General features: G+C 34.7%; 1 long non-coding RNA gene and 1 pseudogene across 2 annotated transcripts; both read left to right on the forward strand.

Annotated features, from left to right (window-relative positions):
* Positions 1-26,813, forward strand: part of LOC139889575 (R-linalool synthase QH1, chloroplastic-like) — a 109,098-nt pseudogene that overhangs the window by 69,838 nt on the left and 12,447 nt on the right.
* LOC139886507 (uncharacterized) lies at positions 17,217-19,768 on the forward strand. Of its 2 annotated transcripts, none has more exons than XR_011772482.1 (7): positions 17,217-17,358; positions 17,690-17,772; positions 17,878-18,153; positions 18,647-18,693; positions 18,874-18,919; positions 19,184-19,223; positions 19,375-19,768. It is a non-coding gene; the product is annotated as an uncharacterized lncRNA (long non-coding RNA). The 2 variants fall into 2 exon arrangements; XR_011772481.1 differs by having other exon boundaries at positions 17,909-18,153.

The following is a 26,813-nucleotide window of genomic DNA, read 5'->3' on the forward strand; positions in this document are numbered from 1 at the left end:
GAACTAAAGTTAACTTTGTAAGTTCAAGAACATGGAAGTATAACTTTCTAGTTATAACTTCATATACTTATGAAAGATCTAAGTTTCTATAGCTTATGGTCTTCTAATTTTGTTATAATCAAGAGCTCATAAGCTTACATACACTTTACAAGATGAAAATCTAAGTTTCATAACTTATGGTTTCATGAAAGTAAAGATTCAAGTGTTATAACTTAGAATTTAACTTAGTAACTTTAGATCTAGACTTTTGGGTCTAGGATCTTCAAGATCTAACTAAGAACTATGTTCTACAACTTAAGATCTTGATTATTTAGTTTACTTTCAAGTTTGTAGTGTAACATCCCACCTTTTTCCGTTTTCTTTTCCGTTATACTAATTTAAACTCCGTTATATGTTTATAACATCTCCCGTTAATACGCGTTTTAAAATATTCCGTTTAGGTATTTTCCGCACCCGACTACAAACTCGAGGGACTAAAATTGACACGGGGCAAACTAGTTGACTAGGTCACCTAGTCTACCCCAATTACCACCATTCAACCATCTCTCACTCTCTCTCTCTTTCTCTCTAGCAAGAACACACCCAATTTCCAAATTCATTCATTCATCATCTAAATCCGGATTAGGGAGCTAGCAACCAAATAAATTACATATTCTTGATCCTCTCATCATCCTCTTCGATTTGATGCTAACTACTTCGATTTTGGGTAACATTTCTAAAACACTAGATTTCTTTAAATTTGTGTTCTTGACTTAAAAGTGTGTTAATTAGTGTCTATGGCTCATTGTGATGTCGTGTATGTAATTTGTATGCTCGATTTGTTGTTTTTGGAGTAACTAGCTTGAATATGAAAATTGCTTGCTTAATCTTTGATTTTGGATGATTAAAAGTTGTTTAATTGTTAAAGTTCATGTATTAAATGTGTTACTAGCATCATTAGCTTCAAATTGATGTGTAGGTTGATTAAGAAAACTTCAAAAACATGATTATTGATTTTGAGATGTTTGACTAGGGTTTGATAGTTCTTGACATGAATTTTTGGATGCTTGAATGTCATGTAATGTTAATTGTTAGTGTTTAGTAGTAATGTATGCTTCATTACCTTCAAAACGGCATATCATATGTGTGAATTGGTTTCCCGAAACTCAAAATGCAATTGATGAACTTGAAACTTAGGAAATGGACTTTTATTGTTCGCTTGATGAGATTTCGGCTATTGTAAATGATGTTATTGTTGGACCATAAGTGCTTAGTTGTATTCCTCGTCAAAATGCCTTTCCAACGATATATGATAGGTATTATAAGTGGTTGCGGGTCAAGAGTTGGGTTGGAAAAGGTTTTGGTTCGTGCATACTTTGAAAAACTGACCAGAATTCTCTGCCCAGATGGTGGCGCGGCGCGCCCCATCCCCGCGCGGCGCGCGGATTGGCCTGGTCAGATTCTGACCTCTTTGTCCCATTTCACGTGAAATGTTTGACTAGCTACCGACCTCCGATTCACATGAAACTTGTTCTAATATACTTGTATATGAATAATTAGCATAGAAAAATAGTCCGGGACCCGACCCGAACATGTTGACTTTTTCGTTGACTTTGACCCGACCAAGTTTGACTTTTTGTCAAACTTAACCAATTAATTATGCAATCTTTCTAACATGATTCTATACTTGTATCTTGCATGAAACTTGACTAATTGATTCACATGCTATATTAATCGAGTCGTAACGAGCCATAGGACTAATTGAACATCTTCGACCGTTTGTGTTTACCGTTATTGATACAACCTATATGATTAGGTCAAGACTAGCTTTGTCTTTGCACGCGCCTACTTGTTGAAGTACTTTATTAACTCTTGCACTCAAGGTGAGATCATAGTCCCACTTTTACTCTTTTTGAACTTATATTTGGGATGAGAAAACATAAACGATTCTTTTGAACTAAGTGAACACAAGAACGGGAAAACAAACATTCTACATACGAGTTTAGAACAAAAATCCTCAATTCGATTATCATTAGTTACACTTGCCGGGTGTAAGCGAGAACTTATGTTATATGGCCATATGGGTTGACAACCCTCATCTTTGACGGTTCGCTACCGTCTACGGATGAAATATATTTTCGAGAATCAGTGTTTGTTCTAGCACTATGGATGGGGTATACTATGGATGGAATGTTAAGCTTTGATAATTGGGTGCTCGTGAAACAAACTTTTGGAATGTATTACTATTATTTCATTGATGCAAATCTTGTGGTTCACTTGTACTTACTTACTTAAACCTATGATTTCACCAACGTTTTCGTTGACAGATTTCTATGTTTTTCTCAGGTCCTTGAACGATACATGATACATGCTTCCGCTCATTATTTTGATACTTGCATTGGATGTCGAGTATATATGCATACATGGAGCGTCTTTTGGATACTTTTAAATTGTGTCGCATAAGTTTCATTTGTACTTAAAACTTTGTATCGTAACTTGTGGTGGAACTATTCTTGTAAACTTGAACAACCTTTACATTTGAAATGAATGCGACATATCTTTTGGTCAAACGTTGTTTTAAAGACTTATGACCACGTAACGGGACCTAAGTAGACGGCGCCGTCAATGATGATTTGGTCGGGTCGCTACAGATGGTATCAGAGCGTTGGTTGTAGGGATTTAGAGTTCATTAGTGTCAACCCCGAGTCATAGGGTACATTGGTGAGTCTAGACTACAACCGGCATATAGACTCGAAGTAGGAATTACTTGACTACTTGTGCATTTATACTCGAACGCTTCTACTCATATCTACTCTTAGTTCATCTTAATCTCACGTTGTTTAATTTGATTGACACGCCACCTTGACTATATGAAATGATGTCGAATGCACATATGAATCAGGGTAATATAATTTCCGGGATTATATTACGGTGACTCATATGAACGTTCCGACATTATGACATAAAGAATTTAAGGCGAGTCGAGGAAAAACTTCTCTTTATCTTTATTCTATATCACGGTTAGTATTATCAAGAATTCTAATCAATGATATTCTGGTGTCTTGAAGGAACAATGGCTCCTCGTCGTGTACGCCGCAATGAAACTCCCGAACAAGCTCTCGAACGGATGATAGCCACCGCCGTTGATGTCATGCGAGGTGTATATAAAATAGTTTATATTTTACTAGGAAAAACTATTAAATACGATACAATTTTACACAAGATATTTATTTATTTATAGAATGGATATACTTAAACCTTGCTACAACACTTATAGGCAGTGTACCTAATCGTACAGTAGTGTAGTTTTTAGTAAGTCCGGTTCGTTCCACAGGGAAATCTTTAAACAAAGTTCAACGCTATATTAGTTTACTTTTATAAAAATACAAATATATATATAAGTAATATTATTATTATAAAGGGGGGTTTTTACCGTTTAATGACCGGTTTGTCGATTTTAAGACTTTAGTCGCAGTTAAAACCTAATGTAAAATATAAATACAAGACTTAAATTAAAGCATAAAGTAAATAACGATAATGAAATTGCGAATAATAAAAATGCGATAAAATAAAATTGCGATAATTAAAAAGTACGATAATTAAAAGTGCGATTAAATAACAATAAATAAAAGTGCGATAATTAGAAGTGCAATTAAATATAAAATAAAGGAAATTAAATATAAAATAAAAGAATTATGCTTATTTAAACTTCCGTAATCATGATGTTTGACGTGTTGATTTTAGTTTTATGCCCATGGGTTAATTGTCCTTTGTCCTGGATTATTCAATATGTCCGTCTGGTTTTTGTCCATAACAGTCCATCAGTCATAAATATAAATTGCAAGTGTCCTTGTCAAATTATTATTATACCCGAAGTTAAATATTCCAACTAATTGGGGATTCGAATTGTAACAAGGTTTTAATACTTTGTTTAATGAATACACCAGGTTATCGACTGCGTGTAAACCAAGGTTTTACTACTTTGTTAACAATTACACCAATTACCCTTGAATGTAATTTCACCCCTGTTTTAATTATTCTAGTGGCTATTAATTCATTCCCGTGTCCGGTTAAATGAACGATTATTCATACATATAAATACCCCGCCCATCGTGTCCGATTGAGTGTATATGGTAATTTATAGGGACGCCCAATTGTAAATCTTTACATTAACATTAACAAACTTTCATTTAGTTAAACAAATATAAAGCCCATTAATAGCCCATAGTCTAATTTCCACAAGTGTCGTTCTTTTGTCCAAACCCCAATTATGGTACAAAGCCCAATTACCCAATTTTAGTAATTAGCCCAACATCATGATTACTTCGTTTTAAATAAGCATAATAATAACTTAGCTACGAGACATTAATATAAAAAGGTTGAACATAACTTACAATGATTAAAAATAGCGTAGCGTTACACGGACAGAATTTCGACTTACACCCTTACAACATTCGCTAACATACCCTTATTATTAGGATTTAAAATTAAAATTAAAATATAAATTATAAATATAAATATAAATTTTACGTATGAAGAGGAAGAAAAAGATGATGAAATTTGATCAGAATTCGGTTGGCTTTATAGCCAGAGTTGAAAATTGGGGCTCCGCGACTCGCGGCAAAAACCCCTTCAAACTCCGCGAGTCGCGGAGATAGTATTTACAGCTCAGTCCTTGGAGTTTTCTCTGCCGACGGTTTTTAATATATATATATAATATATATATAATTAATATAATTAATTATATATTATATTATATTTATATACATAGTTAACTTGTAATTTTTAGTCCGTTGCGTCGAGCGTTAAGAGTTGACTCTGGTCCCGGTTCTGGATTTTCGAACGTCCTCGCGTACAATTTAATATCTTGTACTTTGCGTTTTGAATCTTGTACTTTTGTAATTTCGAGACGTTTCTTATCAATAATTGGAACCTTTTTGATTGTCTTTTGTACTTTTGAGCTTTTTGGTCGTTTGCGTCTTCAAATCGTCGAATCTGTCTTTTGTCTTCACCTTTTATTATTTAAACGAATATCACTTGTAAATAGAACAATTGCAACTAAAAGCTTGTCTTTCTTGAGGAATAATGCTATGAAATATATGTTCGTTTTTAGCATTATCAGCCGTAGATGCGGCCATGGCCGGTCACTCATCCAACAACAATAATAATAACAACCACAACAACAACAACAACAACAACAACAACAACAATGGAGCCGGAAACTCAAACGAGGGATGCTCCTATAAAGCTTTCATGGGGTGCAAACCTCACACTTATGATGGAACCGGGGGACCGGTTGTGCTTACTCGTTGGTTTGAACAAACCGAGGCCGTCTTTAGCATAAGCGGTTGCCGGGATCAAGACAAGGTCAAATACTCCACTCACACTTTCTCCGGAATTGCTCTAACATGGTGGAACACCTATGTTCAATCGGTGGGTACCGATGAAGCTCATGCCCTCTCTTGGGCCGATCTAAAGGAAAAGATGATTGTTGAATATTTTCGGCGCGAAGAAACCCGAAAGCTTGAGGAAGAACTAAGAGCTTTGAAAGCGGTCGGAAACGATCTTAAAGCTTATAATCAACGCTTCGCCGAACTATCCTTGATGTGTCCTAATCTTGTTAACCCCGAATCTCAAAAGATTGAGCTCTACATGCTCGGTCTTCCAAAAAGCATCAAACAAGGGGTGATGTCATCCAAACCCACTACTCATCAAGCCGCTATGAACATGGCTCGCCAACTAATTGAAACGGTTGACGAAATCGTAGTGCCGGCTCCTAAGGCCGAGGACAAGTCGGGTGGCAACAAAAGGAAATGGGAAGCCACTCCATCAACCAACTACAACAACAACACCTTCACCAAAAAGCCCTTCAACAACGACGGCAAGAGGGGTTATGCCGGGAACCTACCTCTTTGCAACAAATGCAACAAACATCACTTTGGTGAATGTGGCAAGTTAATTTGCCACCGGTGCCAAGGAGTTGGTCATAAGGCCAACGATTGTAAAAGTGCCACTCCCGTTGCTCGAAAGTGGCCCAATGCACCAAAGACGGGCACTTGTTACGAATGTGGTCAAACGGGTCATTATAGAAATGCATGCCCAAAGAAGAAAGCCAACCCCAACAACCGAGGCCGAGCCTTTAACATCAACACCGAGGAAGCCCGAGATGACAATGAACTAGTCACGGGTACGTTTCTTCTCAACAACTCTTATGTTACTTGCTTATTCGATTCGGGTGCCGATAAATGTTTTGTGTCCAAGACTTTAGCTCCTACCCTTTGCACTCCACCACACCCTTTAGATACTACTTATTCCATCGAAGTGGCCGACGGAAAACTCTTAAGTGTCGACACATATTACCGGGGGTGTACTTTGAACATTTTGGGTAAGGAATTTGAAATTGACTTGATACCCATGGAACTAGGAAGCTTTGATGTAATAATCGGTATGAATTGGTTAGTCAAAACGAAATCTCACATTCTTTGTGATCTTAACGCAATCCGAATTCCTATCGAGAATGGTGAACCTTTGATCGTCTATGGCGATAAGAGTTGCACCGGACTCAACCTCGTTTCGTGTATTAAAGTTAGAAAACTACTCCGTAAGGGTTGTTTTGCGATCCTTGCTCACGTTAAGAAAGTCGAGTCCGATGAGAAGCACATCGATGATGTGCCAATTGTTAGTGACTATTCCGATGTATTTCCCGACGAATTGCCGGGTCTTCCGCCTCATCGACCGGTTGAATTCCAAATCGATCTTATTCCGGGAGCCGCACCCGTAGTGCGTGCACCATATAGACTCGCTCCATCTGAAATGCAAGAATTGCAAAGTCAAATCTAAGAACTACTTGATCGTGGTTTTATCCAACCTAGCCATTCACCTTGGGGCGCTCCGATTTTGTTTGTTAAAAAGAAAGACGGATCCCTACGAATGTGCATTGATTATCGTGAACTAAATAAATTGACGGTTAAGAACCGATATCCTCTTCCTCGCATCGATGACCTCTTTGATCAACTACAAGGGTCTTGTGTATATTCGAAAATCGATCTCCGCTCGGGTTATCATCAATTGAGGGTTAAGGGGGAAGATGTCTCCAAAACCGCTTTCCGAACTCGTTATGGTAGTTATGAATTCCTTGTCATGCCATTTGGTCTCACTAACGCACCGGCGGTGTTCATGGATCTTATGAACCGCGTGTGCAAACCGTATCTCGATAAATTCGTTATTGTGTTCATCGATGACATATTGATCTATTCTAAAAATGAAGAAGAGCACGAACAACATCTCCGACTTGTGCTTGAACTTTTAAGACAAGAACAACTCTATGCCAAATTCTCCAAGTGTGAATTTTGGTTAAAGGAAGTTCAATTTCTTGGTCATGTTGTAAGTGACCAAGGTATTAAAGTCGATCCAACGAAAATCGAAGCCATTAGCAAATGGGAGACTCCTACTACTCCTACTCACATTCGTCAATTTTTGGGTCTCGCCGGGTACTATCGTAGATTCATCGAAAACTTCTCTTTGGTTGCACGTCCTCTAACCGCATTGACTCACAAGGGAAAGAAATTCATCTGGGCGACCGAACATGAATCCGCATTCCAAATCTTGAAAACGAAGCTAACCACCGCTCCTATCTTGTCACTTCCCGAAGGCAATGATGACTTTGTTGTATATTGTGATGCCTCGAAACATGGTTTTGGGTGTGTATTGATGCAACGAACGAAAGTCATTGCTTATGCTTCTCGACAACTCAAAATTCATGAACGAAACTATACGACACATGATCTCGAACTCGGAGCCGTTGTCTTTGCACTTAAAATGTGGAGACACTATCTTTACGGGACCAAGAGTACTATCTTTACCGACCACAAAAGCCTCCAACACATTTTCGATCAAAAGCAACTAAACATGAGACAACGAAGGTGGATTGAAACCTTAAACGATTACGATTGCGAGCTTCGTTACCATCCCGGGAAGGCAAATGTAGTAGCCGATGCCTTAAGTCGAAAAGAAAGAGCGGTGCCTCTTCGTGTCCGAGCTTTAAACATCACCATTCACAGCAACCTCAATAGTCAAATTCGGGTAGCCCAAGATGAGGCTCTCAAGGATGAAAACCTTTCACACGAGCTCTTGAACATTCTCGTCTCTCGATTCGAAATTAGGGAGACCGGACTCCGATATTTCGCCGGAAGGATTTGGGTGCCTAGTTATGGGGACCTACGAAGCCTTATTTTAGATGAAGCCCATAAGTCACGATACTCGATTCACCCCGGTGCCAATAAGATGTACCACGACCTTAAACAACTATATTGGTGGCCGAACATCAAAAGGGACGTAGCTACTTATGTTTCCAAGTGTTTGACATGTTCCAAAGTCAAAGCCGAACACCAAAGACCGTCCGGACTACTTCAACAACCCGAGATCCCGCAATGGAAGTGGGAAAGGATAACGATGGATTTTATCACCAAGCTACCAAAAACGACGGGCGGTTATGATACCATTTGGGTTATTGTTGACCGTCTCACCAAATCCGCACACTTCCTTGCCATGAAAGAAACGGACAAAATGGAGAAACTTGCACAACTTTACATTAAGGAGATCGTAGCCCGACACGGTGTACCTTTATCGATTATCTCCGACCGAGATGGCCGTTTCGTTTCTAGATTTTGGCGTACATTGCAAGAAGCGTTGGGAACGCGTTTAGACATGAGCACCGCATATCATCCTCAAACCGATGGACAAAGCGAACGTACAATTCAAACCTTAGAGGACATGTTACGAGCTTGCGTGGTTGATTTCGGAAAAGCTTGGGACAAGCACTTACCTCTCGCCGAGTTCTCTTACAACAATAGTTATCACGCGAGTATTAAAGCCGCACCTTTTGAAGCGCTATATGGCCGCAAATGTCGTTCACCTCTTTGTTGGGCCGAGGTAGGCGACGTGCAAATCACCGGACCCGAACTCATTCACGAAACCACCGAGAAAATCGTTCAAATCCGAGATAGGCTTAGGACGGCCCGAAGTCGTCAAAAGAGCTATACCGACAAACGACGCAACTATCTTGAATTTCAAGTCGGTGACCGAGTAATGTTAAAAGTCGCACCTTGGAAGGGTGTAATCCGTTTTGGGAAACGCGGGAAGCTAAATCCGCGGTATATTGGTCCTTTCGAAATCTTGGAGCGTATTGGAACCGTTGCTTATCGTTTAGATCTTCCGCCTCAATTGAACTCCGTTCATCCTACCTTCCATGTATCTAACTTGAAAAAGTGTCTTGCCGAACCCGATATCGTCATCCCTCTCGAAGAACTTACTATGGAAGACAAACTTCATTTTGTGGAGGAACCGGTTGAAATTGTGGACACCTCCGTCAAGACATTGAAACAAAGCCGAATCCCGATTGTCAAGGTTCGTTGGGATGCCAAAAGAGGACCCGAGTTTACTTGGGAAAGACAAGATCAAATGCAAAGGAAGTATCCTCATCTATTTGTGAATTCAGAAACGCAAGATCTCGAGGAAGAAACAACGACTACTACGCCTACTTAAATTTCGGGACGAAATTTCTTTTAAGGAGTAGATAATGTAACATCCCACCTTTTTCCGTTTTCTTTTCCGTTATACTAATTTAAACTCCGTTATATGTTTATAACATCTCCCGTTAATACGCGTTTTAAAATATTCCGTTTAGGTATTTTCCGCACCCGACTACAAACTCGAGGGACTAAAATTGACACGGGGCAAACTAGTTGACTAGGTCACCTAGTCTACCCCAATTACCACCATTCAACCATCTCTCACTCTCTCTCTCTTTCTCTCTAGCAAGAACACACCCAATTTCCAAATTCATTCATTCATCATCTAAATCCGGATTAGGGAGCTAGCAACCAAATAAATTACATATTCTTGATCCTCTCATCATCCTCTTCGATTTGATGCTAACTACTTCGATTTTGGGTAACATTTCTAAAACACTAGATTTCTTTAAATTTGTGTTCTTGACTTAAAAGTGTGTTAATTAGTGTCTATGGCTCATTGTGATGTCGTGTATGTAATTTGTATGCTCGATTTGTTGTTTTTGGAGTAACTAGCTTGAATATGAAAATTGCTTGCTTAATCTTTGATTTTGGATGATTAAAAGTTGTTTAATTGTTAAAGTTCATGTATTAAATGTGTTACTAGCATCATTAGCTTCAAATTGATGTGTAGGTTGATTAAGAAAACTTCAAAAACATGATTATTGATTTTGAGATGTTTGACTAGGGTTTGATAGTTCTTGACATGAATTTTTGGATGCTTGAATGTCATGGAATGTTAATTGTTAGTGTTTAGTAGTAATGTATGCTTCATTACCTTCAAAACGGCATATCATATGTGTGAATTGGTTTCCCGAAACTCAAAATGCAATTGATGAACTTGAAACTTAGGAAATGGACTTTTATTGTTCGCTTGATGAGATTTCGGCTATTGTAAATGATGTTATTGTTGGACCATAAGTGCTTAGTTGTATTCCTCGTCAAAATGCCTTTCCAACGATATATGATAGGTATTATAAGTGGTTGCGGGTCAAGAGTTGGGTTGGAAAAGGTTTTGGTTCGTGCATACTTTGAAAAACTGACCAGAATTCTCTGCCCAGATGGTGGCGCGACGCGCCCCATCCCCGCGCGGCGCGCGGATTGGCCTGGTCAGATTCTGACCTCTTTGTCCCATTTCACGTGAAATGTTTGACTAGCTACCGACCTCCGATTCACATGAAACTTGTTCTAATATACTTGTATATGAATAATTAGCATAGAAAAATAGTCCGGGACCCGACCCGAACATGTTGACTTTTTCGTTGACTTTGACCCGACCAAGTTTGACTTTTTGTCAAACTTAACCAATTAATTATGCAATCTTTCTAACATGATTCTATACTTGTATCTTGCATGAAACTTGACTAATTGATTCACATGCTATATTAATCGAGTCGTAACGAGCCATAGGACTAATTGAACATCTTCGACCATTTGTGTTTACCGTTATTGATACAACCTATATGATTAGGTCAAGACTAGCTTTGTCTTTGAACGCGCCTACTTGTTGAAGTACTTTATTAACTCTTGCACTCAAGGTGAGATCATAGTCCCACTTTTACTCTTTTTGAACTTATATTTGGGATGAGAAAACATAAACGATTCTTTTGAACTAAGTGAACACAAGAACGGGAAAACAAACATTCTACATACGAGTTTAGAACAAAAATCCTCAATTCGATTATCATTAGTTACACTTGCCGGGTGTAAGCGAGAACTTATGTTATATGGCCATATGGGTTGACAACCCTCATCTTTGACGGTTCGCTACCGTCTACGGATGAAATATATTTTCGAGAATCAGTGTTTGTTCTAGCACTATGGATGGGGTATACTATGGATGGAATGTTAAGCTTTGATAATTGGGTGCTCGTGAAACAAACTTTTGGAATGTATTACTATTATTTCATTGATGCAAATCTTGTGGTTCACTTGTACTTACTTACTTAAACCTATGATTTCACCAACGTTTTCGTTGACAGATTTCTATGTTTTTCTCAGGTCCTTGAACGATACATGATACATGCTTCCGCTCATTATTTTGATACTTGCATTGGATGTCGAGTATATATGCATACATGGAGCGTCTTTTGGATACTTTTAAATTGTGTCGCATAAGTTTCATTTGTACTTAAAACTTTGTATCGTAACTTGTGGTGGAACTATTCTTGTAAACTTGAACAACCTTTACATTTGAAATGAATGCGACATATCTTTTGGTCAAACGTTGTTTTAAAGACTTATGACCACGTAACGGGACCTAAGTAGACGGCGCCGTCAATGATGATTTGGTCGGGTCGCTACATGTAGTTCAATATTACTTTTAGAGTTCATATATGTGTCGGATCTAAGATCTTGATGTAACTTTGGTTCATCAAACTACTTGCAACACTTAATTGAGTTGTGCTAATTATCTTAGACCTAAACTTGTGTTATGATGGTCAAGACTTGGTAAAGATGATACAAACACATCAATGAGCTGTATACTTGAAGCTATATGCATCAAGGATGAGAACCGTTATGAGCATCGAGCACCAAGAACCCACCGTAACACTTTTAGCTACTGTTTCTGAGTTTGACCCGACCACCTGGGTTACTTTAAAGTTTATTTTCAGTTATCTCTATTCGAGTAGATAATTTTTCGTTTAAGACTCGTCTTGATCCGAGTTACGGTTTAGGATCTATGGCCCTTCGAACGTCACTATGTCCTTTTAACGTTGTGCTGAAAATTATGACCTACTCGCACTTAAACCATCGCCACGGTCAAACAAAGACGAGTTTGCTTCTAGAATTTTTAAAGCAACTAAAGGACTCATATACGGAGCCATGGCCACTGGTCTCACCTCATTTCAGTAGGTATAGAGGCCGTGGTGACTGACCGAAGTCAGCCTTTGTTTTAAACTCTTTTCTAGAATGAAACATACTTTATACTTTTGTTTGATGATGAATGATGATAACCCTAAAGACCTAATTTACATACTTTTAAACCTATCGGGAATGATTTACTGACTTAGTAACTTTTGACTTAGGTTGAGGACTTTCCGGACCTACATACTTGCTTACTTTTCCCGAGTCAACTTTACTACTACTTTTCCACTGTGAGTTATAGCATCCCTTTTTACTTTAACTATTTTGGGAATTGAGAATACATGCGCATTTTACGTTTTACATACTAGGCACGAGTACTTAAACTTTATATATGTGTGGGTTATACAACGGCATAAACTTTCCCCTTAGCTCGGTAACGTTTAGTCATTGGTTTTTGAACCGGTGAACGCGAATCTTAGATATGGATCCATAGGGTTTGACATCCCCACTCGGGCTAGTAGCGCTAGCATTTAATGGGTGTTTAATACTTCGTAATCATACGCACTCGCCAAGTGTACTTTCAGGGGGTTATAAACGTTAAGTTAGTTACCAAGTGCCCACGGTTAAACATATACTTTATATACTGTTTTGAAACGCTGTTGAAGCACTGAAATCTCGTGGCCTACCTTACATACTGTTATACTTAAACTATAGCTCACCAACCTTTGTGTTGACGTTTTTAAGCATGTTTTTTCCAGGTGCTTAAGGTTAGCCGCTTCTGCTGTTGTAGTCTTGCTGTAGACACCCGCTGCTTTAGAGATGTCACCGCATGAACGTTTATCTTGCATTCATAAACATTATTACTTTTGAAACTATGATTTGTAACGACCTATGGGTCACATACTATTATCCTTGCTTCTATTCATTGAAGCATGCTTTTGGTTGTTAAACATTGATGTTGGTTAAGACATCACCTTTTATCATGAATGCAAACGTATTTTGAAATAGCATATAGTGTTTGACCTTGTAATGATCCTGTTGTTGATGGTCCGTACATGATGATTTAGTACCGGGCATCACACGCGGCCATTTCTTAACTATTCCTTACTATTTTGGATTCAAGGAAACCTTCTAAATTTTTAGAGATTTTGATTATTAATATAAGAATATTGTTTTTGTAATCATAATTGGTCATTGAAATACATGCTAATGTTGTTTACTAATTTAATTCCATCATTATAACGCAGGTATAGAACTAGTCACATAAATGTTAGTAAATCGTGTATTACACGAGATCGAGAAGATACTACAAGGCAATAGTTTGTAGGTTCTTTGCGATATTTTGAGATCGGGTGGTCTTCCGGGTGAGAAATCTGAGCATCAAAGACATGTTTTTTTTGCAGCTGTTGATCTTGAATATCATGTCATTAATTACATACATATTTTGTTGACGAAAGGGGTATAGAGTCATTTGGGTGGCAATTTTCCCCAATTAACTTATGAAACGGTCAATTTAGGTCAATGTTTTTTTATTACAGTCAAATTGAAAAGATTTGCAAAAAAAAGGAACATAACACTGAGCTGAAAGTTACTCTAAGTAGTATTAAAATTAATATTATTTCCTACCATTTCTTTATATAAAAAACTTTTATGATTTTTGAATTTGAAATATGGGTAATTACTTTCTAATTTATTTAATATTGTGTTCAAACTTTCGTTCAAAAGACGGGCTCATAAAACTATTAGCACACATACACTTACTTTTAATGTTATTTGCAGGGTTATAAATTTGTAAAAAACGAACAAGGAAATCTGGACCAGTACTTTTAAAATGTAGTATTCAAGGTTGAAAACCTACTAACTTCAAGTAACGCAATAGCTTATAGCTGGAAGACATTGCGGTCCTTTTATCTATAAATACATTTCTTTTTAGTCTAGCATAGTAGTTGTTATTGATGTTAGTGTTTTATCTCTTATGCCATTAACTATGTTACTTTATTTCTTTTTTCTTTTTGAGGTGGTACCATCATTTGTTTGTGGGTTGTGAGTATACCAAATTGTTATGGAGTGAATTTAAGGAAAGGTGATCGTATTATTTCAGTAAGTCAAACATGCATGCATATGATATTTGGAGATTTGGCTATTAATCTCCAGTTAATGATCAAAATATTGCATAAAATAGTGATACGATCATACATATATATAGTTACTACTTATTATGTTACTACCAATCTTATACTTAGTCTTTATAGGGCCCTCCGTGCAACGCACGAGCTTTTAAAGGCTAGTAGAGAAATAAATTTCACCGCATCTATACTATAATTATTGTTCCGTTTGACTTTTTGTTTGATTATAAAATACGAGTATAATTAACAAATAATTTTTCATATTGAATATCACGTTTCCATAAATAAATGAGGAGTATAATTAACAAATAATTTTTCATATTGAGGGGTGTTTGGATTTGCGTTTTAAAAATTGATTATGCGTTTTGGATAATATAATCAAAAAAATCAGCTGTAGAAAAATGTGATTTTGATAAATGGTGTTTGGATTTGATTATGCTGTTTAATATCGTAATAATCAGATAATCGGTTTTCAGATAAAATACAAATATGATCGTATGTTTATAAATGATGGTACGAATAAAAAAAGATGAATTTTATACGAGTATATTTTGTTCTATCATATCGGTAACATATAATACTCCAATTAGACCTAAATCATTCTTCGAATATCATAAATTAAAACAAAAATTTTTTTTTTTCCCGAAAAGCAATACAAAAGTTACAAAAGTGAACTCGAGTATACTAGAGTACAGAACCTTGTTTATATAAGTCTGACAATCAACATTTTATTTCATATAAATATTTAATTTTATTGAATACTATTAGGGTAGGAAAAACAATAAGGTACGCTAGTTACATGTACAGTCCGAGAATAATGAATAAACATACACAACACTTTTTAAATTTTATAGGTATACGGTGGTAAATTTGATTGACGGAATTGGTTTTTGAAAAGCACGTTTGCAAACAGTAAGTCGCCACCTACTGCAGGATTTCTGCGTTTTGAATGGGTGAAAACGCAAATAATCAACTTTTTATAATAATTTGTCAAACACTATAAAACAATTATCTGCGTTTTCTAAACGTACTAATCAAATAATCTAACTCAAAACGCAAAAACAAACACCCTCTGAATATCACGTTTCCATAAATAAATGAGGCATAATTGAAACTCGTGTGATTTTTTTTTTCCTGTTAATAAGGGTCATTATTTTCGGGAAAAAATAAAAATAGTATGATATAGAGTTTTTTTTAAATGAACGGAGTAAAATTTAATTTGTTAACACTTAATAATAAGAGTAATTTTGCGTAAATAAATTTTTGTGTTTGTTAAAAGTGAGAAGAAAGAAAAGATTACCTTAAGTACCGTTATTTTCGACTTCCTGATATAAAAAGGGATTATTTATTAAGTAATCGACGCCTAATATGAACTTTTTTAAATGGAAAACAAAGAACTTTATTATAAATCAAGGCACTTCAATGCAACGTTATTGGTAAAACCACAAAGCAAAACATGGACGGAACAAAGTCTGAAACATAGCAAGCTGAGCCATATAATTTGACTAACGATCGTTAATGAATTTAACGATGATTACCCCAATTTAACATTTTTTTCAAATCGTACTCCTTTTCATGAGTAAATTAAAAATCTAAATCTTTTTCGAGATTAGACAAATTGGGGGTTACCTTGATTGTTAAATTGGGTAATTTAAGTTACTTTTTCGGACCATAAAAGTACATTAATTAATTAACTTTTTATATATTAATTAGATATATTGGATGACTTCAATGATACAATACAAAGTCTTAAGCCATACTCATACAAGGATATGGTGAGCATGTTGAACTTGTATGAAGCTTCTTATCATTCATTTGAGGATGAAAGCATTTTTGATGATGTGAGAGAATTCACAACCAAATATTTAATGGAAAATTTGAAAAACTTGGACAAAAATATATCATCATTAGTAACTCATGCTTTGGAGCTTCCGTTGCATTGGAGAGTACCAAGAATAGAAGCAAAAATGGTATATCAAAGAGTGCTATAATGGATCGAGTAGCGTGAATCCTACATTGATCGAGCTTGCAAAATTGGATTTTAATATGGTGCAGGCAATCTACCAGGAAGATTTAAAACATGCTTCAAGGTACGTACTATGTCAATATTTAGTACTCAATTAATCAATATTCTTACAATTAAAACACAATGCATAAGACCTTTATTAACGCTAGTGTGATGGTGGGAGATGAGAGAATCACCACTCCATCACGCCACTAACCCGGCATGATGGAGAAAAAAGTTGGCGTAATGGTGTCAATCAGGGGCTGACCCATGTGGGTGCAAGTGGGGTCAAATGACCCCTTATGACCCATAAATAATACAGTAAGTACTACATAGAGGTTTTTCTGTACTTGCACTCTGCCCAAGAGGTATATGACCCGAGTGATATGAGCACCCATGTAAAAATACAAACTTTGGATTTTTATCTTCTATTCTATTCTAATATTAGGCTAAGTCAATAATGTCATAAAAAAAGCTTATACCATGCCTAAAAAAAACAAAAAAAGGAGGCAAGGATGGTGATATCATAAAAAGTTTTTTCTTAGAATTAAATTTAAAGTGTTCTATTAAAAAAAAACTAACAAAAAATTATTAAAAGAAAAAAATTGCACGCCAAAAAAAAATCTTTTCAGTAAAAAAAATCTAAAAAAAAAAAAATTTACTTTGCGTGCAGTGAAAAGTGACAGGCAATTTTTTTGAGATTTGCAAAATCACAAGCACGCTAGGGCTTCTAAGGTTTCTCCTTTTCCCTTCCATTCAAAATTTGAATCTTCCTCTTAAAGAATGGCGACCAAAAGCAGATGAAATCATCAGCATCTAGACGAAATCTTCATCAGACGATTGAATCTTCATCCAGAAACTCTTTTATCATGTAAGATTTCTTTAATTTGGTCGTTCCTTTTCGTCTTCTTCACATAAACCCTAGAAAATTAAACCGACGCTGATGACAAAGAACATACAATTTATAGGTTAATATATTGAAGGTAAGTTTGTTTTGAATCATTCTTTTATCTATATTCTTTCTGGATGAACATTCCGATTATAAAGGTTTTCATAAGCTTAAAGGTCGAAGGTACGTTTGTTTTGAATCATAAGCGTGTTAGATGTGGCAACCTGAGTTAGATGTGGCAAGATACATGTGGAGTACACAATTGAAAGATGAAATTTCATGCTCTGTATTCTTTTTATTTGGATTAATTTAGGTGGAGCAAGTTAAGTAAAACAGCTACTATGGATCTGCGTGTAAGGTGTTTGAAGAAATGCCTGAGAGAAATGAATCTATATGGTATGAGTTATCATAAACTTTTATAACTAGAAATTGACATGTTTTGTAGCACTTTGTGTTATTAAAAAATTAAAGTTCTTATGTTTTACCATCTTAAAACTGAAGACTAACAGGTTGCTGTAAGTGTATGATGCAGGGAGTAATACTCGATGAAAAAACAATGCATTTGCTTGCTTGCCTCTGTATCATCTAAAAATGGTTATGTTGTCTGCCTTATCTTCAAATTTAGCTAATTTTTCATGCTTACTATAATATAATTCAGTTCTTATTTTAATGGACGCACGCCAAGTGATTGATAAAATGACAGAATTTTTTTATGTTAGTTGACTATGCAACTTGGATATTAAAAAGAAGGATGGAAATAGTTTGCATAATGTTAAGGTGAGACTTGTGTGTGGTATTTTTTATATGTTAATGGAGTAAAACATATCTATAATGTTGTCCCTTTTGTACATAAATCAGAGTATCTCTAGCATATAGCCAACAGATTCAATGGGAGGTTGGGATAATCAGTTGGCTTCCTTTCAATTTAGCTAATTTATTTGGTGTAAAGAGCAGTAAAGAGAGCAATAAATATCATTTTATAAGTTTAAAATTTTTCGTTATACAAACTGTGTTGTGGGTTGGTAAAGCTCCCGTTGACATTTTATAAATGTGTGTATTGACTTTTTTTTTCTTGACATTTGACCCTTTTGATTTGCCTATCTAAACTTCATATTTGATACGTGTTATTTAAATGTCTCTTTCCATGTTTGTTTTGAATCGCTTCTAAGGTTTCGACAGAAGTTTTAAATGGAGTTGTTGATGAAATTTTAATAATAACTGTACTAATAACATGAAATGAATCGATGTTTTTCACAAATTTGGATTTTAGGAGGTTCCTTTGACCAAGATCTTAAGATCATTGAAGCAGGGTAGCAGGTATTCTCACTATTCATTATTCTTAATGGTGTGTGTTTGACATTTTTGAAATTATTACTTTAATGGCCGAGTAATCAATCATGTAGTAACATATACTCCGTATTAAATTGAGATGAATATATGCTTTCATTGTTGAATTATTTTAAATAGATATATGATAAATGATATATTGATTTTCAGATCAGCCCAGATGTTCAACAACACAAGATTGTTCATGTGATTGATTGCAAGTATATCACAAAAAAAAAAAAAAAAAAAAAAATATCATTAAACTTCATATTGTACAGCAATAATTCAGTAGCTAATTTTATGCAACAAAGCGGGACTAAATTTAGATGTCTAATTTTGCAAGTTTGGATTTAAGTTCCATCATATACTATTTCGTTTCTTTTGTGTTGGATAAAATGTAGGTGTAACAAGAAAAAGATTGGGCATGCCATAATGTTGATAATTTTTTGACTGTTATTTATGTTGATAATATTTTGTTTAGACATGAAGAAGAAGAAACATTTCATTTCACCGTGGTTCAGGTATGTCCTTTTTTATATTCGATAGTATATATGTGTGTGTCAGTGAGTTTTGGTCTTAGCTTTTATACATTAGAGCTAAAACCCATGATATTCTATGATGTCACTGGGTTTTGGTTACTATCTCTGTTTTTTATTTGTTTTTATTCTCTAGGGTTTGTATAAATCATTTGGATGTCTGAATTTGATTTTGAGAAGAAGAAACACAAATTGGTCTCAAGATTTGTTTTACTTTATGTGGTCAAATGTATCAAGTTATTAAATAACTGCTAAAGAATAAATCTTTACTCTAGGTTTCTTAATAATGATGTTTGTACTACTGGTCTACTGCATTTCACATATAACTCTTTTTTGTATGTTATGCTAATCTTTGTCATTAGTAAATTTTAACAATTTTAAGAGTGGTTTGATTGAAGGCAAACATGAAGATGATTCCCTCATAAATATGTCTTCAGTTTAATTTTTGGATAAGTGATGTCAATGGCAGAATGCTAGGTGAAGTTTAGCTTTATTTATGTATACTTGATTTGTGATTCTTTTTAATTCTATTTGGCCATGTTTGAAGCTTTAATTTGGAATGAAAGTTGAATGACAGAATGGGTAACAACATACAAATAGGTAAATTACTATTTATCTGTAAATGGTTGATTAATTGTCACTGATACATATGGCATCTTTTATATTGTTGACCTATTTAGTATTTTATTTAGTTTAGTTGTTGATAATAAGGTTGCATTAAGAAGTTGGGTGATGATACTTTGAAGATAATGTCTCTAATGGTTGTCCAGCAACCACTTTTTGAGAATATAAAGTTCCATGTATACCTTAAGTTATGTAAGAACTGATCCATAGGTAGTATAAATGTAAGAATATAGTAGCAACAAATAGTAGTGTAAATTTTATTTTGATATTAGTGTTGTGCTCCTTTGTTGGTATCTTAGAAAAGACATGATGAACACGACGATGATCATTTGTTAAGGTTTTTAGCCGATTTTATAGTTACAAACTCATTTATTTATAGATAAAATACATTGATATAAAATTCTTATTTTGGTTAAATAACATTCAACTATAACATATCACTTAACAATTTTTCTTTTAGAAACCCGTGATTCCACGGGTCTCTTCACTAGTAATATATAAACATTTTCTTCAATAGAAAATTTCATCTCTCAACGATGTGGGAAGTGAAGTGGGTATGGATCCTTTATGTTATTTATGGCTCTCTAATTAATTACAATTACAACTAATAAGTATACAAGAAAACTATATGGAGTCGTATATTTATTTATATTCTTATTCTTATAGTTAACTTGTAAGTAAAAATATGCCGAAGTTTTGATGTTAAATGATAAATAGTTTAACTTAAAGACATATATTTAAATACGAAAATGCTAAATGTCTAACTCCATATTGTTATAATTCAGTAGGCTTATAACTACCTTTATAGCTGATCTTAGCAACAAGCCTTCTTATAAATATATATATGAGCATAGATAAAAGAGAGAAGAATAAAATTTTTTATATATGTGAATTGGTATCAACACTGATTACAATCGATCGCATATTTATAGTATAATAATTCACTGTGCAGTTAGGTGCACAGTAATATCCGTGAATTTGTAATCGAATAAACTTCACTTTATCAAAAGTGTTATTAAAGTCGTCGGCCATAAGTTTTGGCCATATATAACACTCCCCCTTGGACGACAATTTTGTTTTATTAAAAATCAACTACATGTTACTGCCTCGTTAAAAATCTTGCTAAAGAAAAACCCAGTGGGATAAAAAACTTTAGCCAAGGGAAAAAGAGTGCAGCATAGAGTTGACTCCCCCTCAAGTAGACATCGCTGAGTCGTCACACGTTTTGAACATGCCTCATGCCAATAGCAGTTGGAAGTGCTTTGGTGAAAAGATCGGCAGAGTTTTTGCTGGATTGAACATGTCTCATTTCAATCTGGTTGTCTTTGATGAGATCTTGAGTGTATGAGAAGAATCTAGGAGGTATGTGTTTCGTTCGGTCACTTTTGATATACCCTTCTTTCATCTGTGCTATGCAAGCTGCACTATCTTCATAGATAGTTGTTGGGCTTTTATCGCGTTCTAGTCCACCAGAATCAGTAATGAGTTGTGTCATTGATCTCAACAAAAAACATTCCCGAGTAGCTTCATGTAATGCAATCACTTCAGCATGATTTGATGATGTTGCAACAAGTGTTTGTTTTTGAGAACGCCATGATATTACGGTACCGCCATTTAGGAATACATATCCAGTTTGAGATTTGGCTTTATGTGGATCAGATAAATAACCTGCATCTGCATAACCAACTAAATTTTGTTTTGAATTGCTAGAATAAAATAATCCTATATCAGTAGTTCCTCGAAGGTATCGAAATATGTGTTTGATCCCATTCCAGTGTCTTTTGGTAGGAGCTGAGCTGAATCTTGCCAACAAATTAACTGCAAAAGAAATGTCAGGTCTTGTACAATTTGTAAGATACATAAGAGCTACAATTGCACTAAGATATGGTACTTCTGGTCCCAGGATATCTTCATGATCTTCACAGGGACGAAATGGATCAGTGTCAACATTAAGTGATCTAACAACCATAGGAGTACTTAATGGTTTTGCCTTGTCCATATTGAAACGTTTTAAAATCTTTTCCGTATAAGTTGTTTGATGTACAAGTAAACCATTAGGCATATGCTCAATCTGCAAACCAAGGCAATACTTGGTTTTTTCGAGATCTTTCATTTCAAATTCTTTCTTTAGAAGTTGAATGGTTTCATGGATCTCTTTATTTGTACCTATGATGTTAAGATCATCGACATAAACGGCTATGATTATATATCCGGATGTTGTTTTCTTAATGAATACACATGGGCAAATAAGATTATTGGTATACCCTTTGTATATCAAGTAATCACTTAATCGTTTATACCACATGCAACCCGATTGTTTCAACCCATATAAAGACCTTTGCAACTTGATTGAGTACATTTCTCTGGATTTTGCATTAGTTGCTTCTGATACCTTAAATCCTTCAGGTATCTTCATATATATATCACTATCAAGTGATCCATATAGATAAGCAGTCACAACATCCATGAGATGCATTTCTAAATTTTTAGAAACTACCAGACTGATTAAGTATCTAATAGTAATTGCATCCATAACAGGAGAATAAGTTTCATCATAATCAATTCCTGGTCTTTGAGAAAAACCTTGAGCTACAAGTCTAGCTTTATACCTTGTAACTTCATTTTTCTCATTTCTTTTTCGCACAAAAACCCATCTATATCCCACAGGTTTCACATCTTTAGGTGTGAGAATGATAGATCCGAAAACTTTTCTTTTATTGAGCGATTCAAATTCAGCTCGTATTGCTCCTTTCCAATGATCCCAATCATGTCTATTTTGACATTCTATGACAGATTTTGGTTCTGGATCATCATCATCAATCATGATGTCATATGCAACATTATATGAAAATATCTCATCAAGATTTTTCATTTCATTTCGGTTCCATACTATTTTTGAATGTGCATAATTGATTGAAAATTCCGTATTTACATCATCAATCTCCTCTGCAGAAGGAGTATTGATTTGTGGTTCTTCTTGAACACTTTCTTTTACCTCATTATCAGCTGATTTTCTTTTTCGAGGATTTTTATCTTTGGAACCAATTGGTCTCCCACGTTTTTGGCGTGGCAAAGACTCAAGAGAGATATTATTGCCAGTTTTTGGAATTTCAATTCGAGTTGGAACATTTGCTGCTGGTATATATGATTTAGTCACTCTTTTTGTATCTGTAAATGCATCAGGCAGTTTATTCGCAAGTTCTTGCATATGCATTATTTTTTGAACTTCGATCTCGCATTCTTTTGTGCGAGGATCAAGATACATTAATTGAGGTTCACACTGAAATGTCCCGTTCTTATTGATTAAAAACGTTCCATATTAATTGATTTCGTTGCGAGGTTTTGACCTCTATATGAGACGTTTTTCAAAGACTGCATTCATTTTTAAAACAAACCATAACCTTTATTTTATAAATAAAGGTTTAAAAAGCTTTACGTAGATTATCAAATAATGATAATCTAAAATATCCTGTTTACACACGACCATTACATAATGGTTTACAATACAAATATGTTACATCGAAATCAGTTTCTTGAATGCAGTTTTTTTACACAATATCATACAAACATGGATTCCAAATCTTGTCCTTATTTTAGTATGCAACAGCGGAAGCTCTTAATATTCACCTGAGAATAAACATGCTTTAAACGTCAACAAAAATGTTGGTGAGTTATAGGTTTAACCTATATATATCAAATTGTAACAATAGACCACAAGATTTCATATTTCAATACACATCCCATACATAGAGATAAAAATCATTCATATGGTGAACACCTGGTAACCGACATTAACAAGATGCATATATAAGAATATCCCCATCATTCCGGGACACCCTTCGGATATGATATAAATTTCGAAGTACTAAAGCATCCGGTACTTTGGATGGGGTTTGTTAGGCCCAATAGATCTATCTTTAGGATTCGCGTCAGTTAGGGTGTCTGTTCCCTAATTCTTAGATTACCAGACTTAATAAAAAGGGGCATATTCGATTTCGATAATTCAACCATAGAATGTAGTTTCACGTACTTGTGTCTATTTTGTAAATCATTTATAAAACCTGCATGTATTCTCATCCCAAAAATATTAGATTTTAAAAGTGGGACTATAACTCACTTTCACAGATTTTTTTTTTACTTCGTCGAGAAGTAAGACTTGGCCACTGTTGATTCACGAACCTATAACAATATATACATATATATTAAAGTATGTTCAAAATATATTTACAACACTTTTAATATATTTTGATGTTTTAAGTTTATTAAGTCAGCTGTCCTCGTTAGTAACCTACAACTAGTTGTCCACAGTTAGATGTACAGAAATAAATCGATAAATATTATCTTGAATCAATCCACGACCCAGTGTATACGTATCTCAGTATTGATCACAACTCAAACTATATATATTTTGGAATCAACCTCAACCCTGTATAGCTAACTCCAACATTCACATATAGAGTGTCTATGGTTGTTCCGAAATATATATAGATGTGTCGACATGATAGGTCGAAACATTGTATACGTGTCTATGGTATCTCAAGATTACATAATATACAATACAAGTTGATTAAGTTATGGTTGGAATAGATTTGTTACCAATTTTTACGTAGCTAAAATAAGAAAAATTATCCAATCTTGTTTTACCCATAACTTCTTCATTTTAAATCCGTTTTGAGTGAATAAAATTGCTATGGTTTCATATTGAACTCTATTTTATGAATCTAAACAGAAAAAGTATAGGTTTATAGTCGGAAAAATAAGTTACAAGTCGTTTTTGTAAAGGTAGTCATTTCAGTCGAAAGAACGACGTCTAGATGACCATTTTAGAAAACATACTTCCACTTTGAGTTTAACCATAATTTTTGGATATAGTTTCATGTTCATAATAAAAATCATTTTCTCAGAATAACAACTTTTAAATCAAAGTTTATCATAGTTTTTAATTAACTAACCCAAAACAGCCCGCGGTGTTACTACGACGGCGTAAATCCGGTTTTACGGTGTTTTTCGTGTTTCCAGGTTTTAAATCATTAAGTTAGCATATCATATAGATATAGAACATGTGTTTAGTTAATTTTAAAAGTCAAGTTAGAAGGATTAACTTTTGTTTGCGAACAAGTTTAGAATTAACTAAACTATGTTCTAGTGATTACGAGTTTAAACCTTCGAATAAGATAGTTTTATATATATGAATCGAATGATGTTATGAACATCATTACTACCTCAAGTTTAGTAGGTAAACCTACTGGAAGTGACAATAAATGATCTAGCTTCAAAGGATCTTGGATGGTTTAAAAGTTCTTGAAGTAGGATCATGACACAAAAACAAGTTCAAGTAAGATTTTTACTCGAATTAAGATAGTTTATAGTTATAGAAATTGAATCAAAGTTTGAATATGAATATTACCTTGAATAAGAAAGATAACCTACTGTATATAACAAAGGTTTCTTGATCTTAGATGATTACTTGGAATGGATTAGAAAGCTTGGAAGTAAATTAGTAAACTTGAAGGGATTTTTGAAGTGTTCTTGAAGTGTTCTTCCTATGATGATTATAGCTTGATTATTGAAGTGATTTTTGATGAAGATGATGATTAACTACTGTAAAAATACGTTCATAATAGTGTGTGTGTGTTGAGAGAGAATTAGAAAGAGAATTGGAAGTGAAATAGAGTGAATGATGAGTGGTAATTGGTGAGTGGTGAGTGGGGTTAAAAGGAGTTCTAGTTAGTTGACTAGCTCATGGTAGAAGTTAAAATTGATTAGTCATACATGACATAATCAAGAGTGGAATCTCATGCTAGTTCCTATTGGTATATACCCATAGTAAGTACGTTTTGAAGCTGTGTATAATACGGGTAAGAATACGACTAGAATTCTTGATGAAAGAAAAGAATGGGAAAGTAACTGTAACCATTTTCGTTAAGTATGAGTGTTTTGATATATGTATTGAAGTCTTCCAAAAGTATTTTAATACATCTAAATACACTACATGTATATACATTTTAACCGAGTCGTTAAGTCATCGTTAGTCGTTACATGTAAGTGTTGTTTTGAAACCTTTAAGTTAACGATCTCAATTAATGTTGTTAACCCATTGTTTATTATATCTAATGAGATGTTAAATTATTATATTATCATGATATTATGATATATTAATATATCTTAATATGATATATATACATTTAAATGTCGTTACAACGATAATCGTTACATATATGTCTCGTTTCGAAATCCTTAAGTTAGTAGTCTTGTTTATATGTATATAACTCATTGTTAATATACTTATGGAGATACTTACTTATCATAATCTCATGTTAACCATATGTATATCCATATATATATATCGTCATGTCATTTTTACAAGTTTTAACGTTCGTGAATCGCCGGTCAACTTGGGTGGTCAATTGTCTATATGAAACATATTTCAATTAATCAAGTCTTAACAAGTTTGATTGCTTAACATGTTGGAAACATTTAATCATGTAAATATCAATCTCAATTAATATATATAAACATGGAAAAGTTCGGGTCACTACACACACCATGAAACATCATTTTCTTTATTTTTTATTTATCCCCCTAATCTAGGGAACAATGTTTCATTAAAGTGACAATCAGCAAAACGTGCTGTAAAAACATCACCCGTCATGGGTTCAATATATCTTATGATTGAAGATGTTTCATATCCAACATATATTCCCATCCTTCTTTGAGGACCCATTTTAGTGCGTTGTGGTGGTGCGATAGGAATATAAACCGCACAACCAAATGTTCTAAGGTGGGAAATATTTGGCTGATGGCCAAAAGCAAGTTGCAAGGGAGTATATGTATAACTTGCACTTGGTCTAATGCGAATTAATGATGCAGCATGTAAAATTGCATGACCCCATACAGATACTGGGAGTTTTGTTCTCATTATCAATGGTCTAGCTATTAATTGCAATCGTT

Source organism: Rutidosis leptorrhynchoides, chromosome 1, assembly GCF_046630445.1.
Source record: "Rutidosis leptorrhynchoides isolate AG116_Rl617_1_P2 chromosome 1, CSIRO_AGI_Rlap_v1, whole genome shotgun sequence".
In the NCBI taxonomy this organism is placed as follows: domain Eukaryota; kingdom Viridiplantae; phylum Streptophyta; class Magnoliopsida; order Asterales; family Asteraceae; genus Rutidosis; species Rutidosis leptorrhynchoides.